Source organism: Geotrypetes seraphini, chromosome 13, assembly GCF_902459505.1.
Source record: "Geotrypetes seraphini chromosome 13, aGeoSer1.1, whole genome shotgun sequence".
Classification (NCBI taxonomy): domain Eukaryota; kingdom Metazoa; phylum Chordata; class Amphibia; order Gymnophiona; family Dermophiidae; genus Geotrypetes; species Geotrypetes seraphini.
Genome location: NC_047096.1, coordinates 75,463,598 through 75,468,887, shown reverse-complemented (window position 1 = coordinate 75,468,887; position 5,290 = coordinate 75,463,598). Strand labels below are relative to the sequence as shown.

The following is a 5,290-nucleotide window of genomic DNA, read 5'->3' as shown; positions in this document are numbered from 1 at the left end:
AGGAGGTCTTAAAAGCCGGGACCCTGGAGGACTGAGGGTTTTTCTGGTCCTCCAGGGCGGCTTTTTTCTTCTGAGACGTTGTTGCGGTCTTTTTGGTGGTTTGTAGGGATGGAGTCGGATGGCGTGTCGTGTGGGGGTGAGGAGGCGGCGGCTGGCGAGATTTCGCTGCTTGCGGGTGACTCTTTTTCGGAGGAGCCGGAGGAGCAGGTGGGTCGTGAGCCAGCGGTGTTACGTCCGGCGCGTCGCTCTAAAGTGGCTGCATTGTCGGCGCTTGCGGGGGCAGGAGTAAGGGGGGCCCTGGGGAGCAGGTCCGCGGTTTCTGGGTCGTCGGTTAAGGCAGGGCGCAAGTCGGGTGCGTCGAGCAGCTCTCTTCAAGCTGTTTCGGCCGGCCGTAGCTCAGTTACCTCGTGCGTGGGCGGGGCGTCTGCAACGGTCGCTGTACCTGTTGCTAACAGTCCTGTTTCTGTCTTGCCGCGGATGGTGAGTGGGGGTGGGTCTGAGACTGCTGAGGTTCTGCCTGCTGATCTCCCTAGTGCTGGGGTGGGGTCAGGTCATCTGCGGGTTGAGGCCGCTTCTGGGATGCCTCCGGTTTTGAGTGGGTTGCAGACTGGGGGGTCTCCAGGAGTGGTTGGTTTTGGTAGGGGGGTGGAATGCATGGGTTTCGGGTCTGTTCCGGTAGGGGGGCCCTCTGGCGCATGGTCTGGGGTCTTTCCGGGGAGCTGGGGTCCGGGATGGGGTTCCCCGGGTTGGGGGCAGGGCTCTTCGGTTGGTGGAGTGGGTCCTTCTGCTTCTCACTGGGGTGGGAGTCCTGGTCCGCTAGCCCTGGGCTTTCTGCCCACGGGCACTTATGGATCTGGTTGGGGTGTTCCTTTGGGTATGACGGGAGGAGTTTTGCCTGGTCCTGCCTCTCTTTTTACTTGGTCTCCACAGATGCCTTCCTTTTTCCCTGGAGGTCGAGAAGTGGGAGCGTCGGATGTCGGCGGAGTTGGAGTGGCAGAGCGGCCTGGAGGTTCCGGTTCGGAGCGCAGTCCGGCACTCGGGGGAGTCGTGGCTGCTGGCGGTGGCGCTACAGGTCCTACTCTACTCTCATCCACTGTTCCTGGGGTTGCTGTTCACGGCGTCTCGGCTTCGACTTCTGGTCCTGTTTCAGCGGCAGGGACTGCTGCCAGCGACGTCTCAGCAGTTCGAAGTGGAGATCTTGGCTCGTCTTCTACTCAAGGTAATGTGGCGCCTGTGCAGGTTGCTCTTGGTGGGAAGTCGCGCGGTAGGAAGGGAAAGCGTAAGCGTCAGCGCCGGGAATCGTCGTCCTCGTCGTCGGGGTCTTCTTCGTCCGATTCGTCGGCTTCGTCGTCATCCTCCGCCGGTCGGGCGGGCAGGTCTGAGGCTTCAGCGGGCGGTGAGGGTGGCGTTTCTGCGGGAGGTGTGCGGGGCGCGCCTGCGTTAGTGGCTCTTACCGAGTTGTGGGAGAAGGTGCCTAGGGTGTTGCGTCGGAAAATTCGCAGACGGTCTTGTCTGGATATATTTCGCCTTATGGAAGGCAGGGCTCAGAGGCGGGGTCATAAAAAATCTAAACGGGATCGTAAAGAGGTCAAATCTTTTCCAGTTGCGCGGTCTATTATTAATTGGATGAGGGCCTTCTTGAGACTGGCAAGCGTTTGGGGGCGCGCCAACCCGCAGGAGTATGGGTTATTGTTGTCTTATGCAGACACCGTACTCGATGCTTATCAGCGGTTTGGAGGGTGGGCTTGGTTGAATTATGATGAGGCGTTTCGGGACAAAATGGAGGAAAACAAGTTTATGTCCTGGGGCACACAGGACGTGAACCTGTGGCTTACTCATATGTCTTCCAAACCTCTGGCGGGTCCACTGGGTAGGGCGGGCGTGGGTTCTGTTGGCGGTGGGCGGCCCTTTCGCGGGAGCGGCGGGGGAGGGGCAACGCCGAGTTCCGATGTGTGTTGGAAATTTAACAAGTCCACCTGCCCCTTTTCTGACTGCAAGTTTCGGCATGCCTGTTCCGTCTGTAGTCAGTCCCATTCGGCCCTTAAGTGTCCTAAGCGGAGTGTCCTCCCAGCCGGACCTGTTGGGAAGTAATGGTAGGCAGGCGTTGCCGACGCCCATACGGGTTGCGGCTCTGCTCCCTTGGCTTGGGAGGTATCGTCCTAGGGAGACGGCGGTCTTTTTAGAATCAGGTTTTACGTTTGGTTTTGTTATTCCTTTTCAAGGGTCCTTGGTCGGAGGGAAAGTTCAAAATGCATCTTCTGTTTCACAGTTACGCGAGGTCGTTCGGGATAAATTGTTAGCGGAATTGCGCTTGGGTCGCGTGGCTGGGCCATTTCGAGAGCCTCCTTTTTCGCGGATGATTATATCTCCGTTGGCGGTCATTCCTAAAAAGGTGTCGGGCCAGTTTCGTCTCATCCACAATTTGTCCCGACCCTTAGGGAGTTCGGTTAATGAAGGCATTCCGCGTGATCTTTGTTCGGTTCGTTATGCTTCCTTGGATAGTGCATTACGGCACATAGTCGCGGCCGGGCGGGGAGCTCTTTTGGCGAAGGTGGATATTGAATCTGCTTTCCGGTTGTTGCCTATTCATCCACAGTCTTTTCCTTTGTTAGGTTTTCGTTTTGAGGGTTCTTATTTTTACGATCGCTGTTTGCCGATGGGTTGCTCGATCTCTTGTGCGTACTTTGAAAAGTTCAGCACTTTTCTGCATTGGGTGTTGGTACAGCAGGTGGGTTTATCTTCGGTTGTCCATTACTTGGATGATTTTTTGTTTGTTGGAGCAGGTTTGAGTAATGATTGCGAGCGTTTAAAAAGGACTTTCGAGGAGATGGCAACGACTTTCGGTGTTCCTTTAGCTTTAGATAAGTCTGAAGGACCGGTTTCTTCCCTAGTGTTTTTAGGGATTGAATTGGATGCAGAGGCTATGGTTACTCGGCTTCCTGCGGAGAAGGTACAGCACTTGCTCGCGCGTATCGAGCATGTGCTATCGGCCCCTAAATCAACATTGCAGGTGGTTCAATCCTTGTTGGGTTCCCTTAACTTTGCATGTCGAGTGTTGCCTATGGGCCGGCCTTTTTCTCGTCGTTTGGCGGCAGCTACTTCAGGCGTACGGGATCGTAGGCATTTTCTGCGGCTTTCGGGAGGGGTGCGTTCGGATCTCCGTATGTGGGCCCTTTTTCTGCGCGATTTTAATGGGACGCTTCCGATGCAGTTGCCTGAGGTCACCAGTAAGGATTTGGAGCTGTATTCTGATGCGGCAGGTGGGGTAGGTTTTGGGTTATTCTGCGGTGGCGCTTGGTGTGCTGAGCGATGGCCAGAGGAGTGGGCAGCTGCTGGTATTACAAAAAACATTACCTTATTGGAATTGTTCCCTCTCGTGGTGGCGTGTGAATTGTGGGCAGATGTTTTCCGCAATCGGCGTGTGGTGTTCTGGTGCGACAACTTAGGAGTTGTGGAGGTAGTGAATAGACAGGCTGCGCGTTGTTTGGCGGTAAATTCTTTGATGCGGGAGTTAGTGCTGCGCTGCTTGCGTTTAAATTTGTATATGCGGGCGCGTCATGTTCCGGGTTTCCAAAATGGTATTGCTGACGCCCTGTCTCGTTTTAATTTTTTGCAGTTTCGTCGGTTGGCGCCAGAAGCTCGAGCAGAGGGTTTGCCGATGCCAGCTCATTTATGGAACCTGGTCAGGAAGGAATCTGGGAGATGCTCCGCTTGTCAGTAGCTGCTTCCACATGGTCGCATTACAATATGGGGTTTCGAATGGTGGCGGCTTTTTTGGCTGCTCGGGGATGGTGCCCGGGGGACGTGGCCGAATCCTTGTTGGCTGATTTTGTGTTGTCATCCTTTCGGGATCAGGTGTCTCGTGGAGTTGTCCGGGGACGTTTAGCGGGATTTTCCTTCTTTTGTAGGGCTTTAGGGTGGGCTTGCCCGGTGTCTGGATTCATGGTTCAGCATCTGCTGCGAGCTATGAATCGCGTTCACCCTACTCTCCCTGATTCCCGTTTACCTATCACCCACGAGCTTCTTCTGAGGTTGCTTGACGCTTTGACGGTTGTTACCTGTTCGCCCTATGAGGACAGATTGTTTAGGGCTGCTTTTGCCACATCCTTTTTTGGTGCCCTGCGGGTTAGTGAGTTGTTGGTGTGTCCCTTGTCTCGATTAGGTCTTCGCGGGCTTTTGGTATCACATGTCAGCTTTCAGGGAACGACCGTGCGGCTTCGCATTGTCAGTTCTAAGACGGATCAGTGTGCGGTTGGACATTGGGTGGTTTTACATACAGTATCAGGCTGTCGTTCTTGTCCCGTTACTTGCTTGCGGTCTTATATTGCGGTGCGGCCGGAAGGTGGCGCCGTTTTGTTTGTCCATGCCAATGGCTCCCCTCTTACGCGCTATCAATTTCAGGCGGTTTTGCGTTTGGCTTTGAGGAGCTGTGGTGAGAACCCGACTTCCTACGGGACTCATTCCTTTCGAATTGGAGCGGCTACGAGTGCAAGCATTGCAGGCATGTCAGGGGAGGGTATCCAGCGTTTAGGGCGTTGGGTTTCAGATGCTTTTAGGGGTTATATTCGTCGGGGGGGTTCGAGGTCGCTGTCGGCCGGTAGGAGGGGAGCTCGGTGACTGGTGGGGGTGCTAGCATGATCATTGTACTGTTGTGAATAGTTATTGTTGTTTTTATTGCAGATTCCAGCGGCAGTCGTTACTCCTTGTGGATCGTTGGTCACTCTTATGTTCACTGGGCGGCTGAGCGTGCGTTGATTCGCCCTGGTGGTCGCCATCTCGGGCTGGGTTCTCAGGGCCTCCGTGTTTCCTGGTGGGGACAACGTGGGATGCGCTGGAGTCAGTTGCTGCTGTTGATGGAACGTCTGCGATCTCGACCTCGTCATCCTGACATTTTGCTTATTCATTTAGGGGGAAATGATGTTGATTCCTGTTCAGGGAAGGATTTGATTAACATTATTAAGGATGATTTAAGGGTGGTTTTAGATTGGTTCCCTAGTGTGTTGTTAGTGTGGTCGGATATTGTACCGCGCCCTCGTTGTTTGGCGTCACGTCGCTGGACTCGTGGGTTGGCGAAGCTTAATAGACAGGTTGGGAAATGGGTTATGGGTCAGGGTGGATTACAGTTGTTGCATGACTGGGTGGATGTTTCGTGTGCTGGGTTATTTCATAGTGACGGGGTTCATTTGTCTGCAGTAGGTTGGGATCTCCTGCTAGATGACTTTGCATCGGGCTGTGAACGAGTGCTGGCCACGCGGTGAAAGTCGCAGCTCCCTGGGCGGGGGGGGGGGCC

The 5,290-nt window shown here is 54.7% G+C and overlaps 1 long non-coding RNA gene across 1 annotated transcript; it reads left to right on the top strand.

The window, feature by feature from the left end:
• The first annotated feature begins 1,176 nt into the window (after nucleotides 1–1,176).
• LOC117347164 lies at nucleotides 1,177–4,820 on the top strand. Its single transcript, XR_004536729.1, has 3 exons — nucleotides 1,177–1,219; nucleotides 3,617–3,713; nucleotides 4,681–4,820. It is a non-coding gene; the product is annotated as an uncharacterized LOC117347164 (long non-coding RNA).
• The last annotated feature ends 470 nt before the right edge of the window (nucleotides 4,821–5,290 follow it).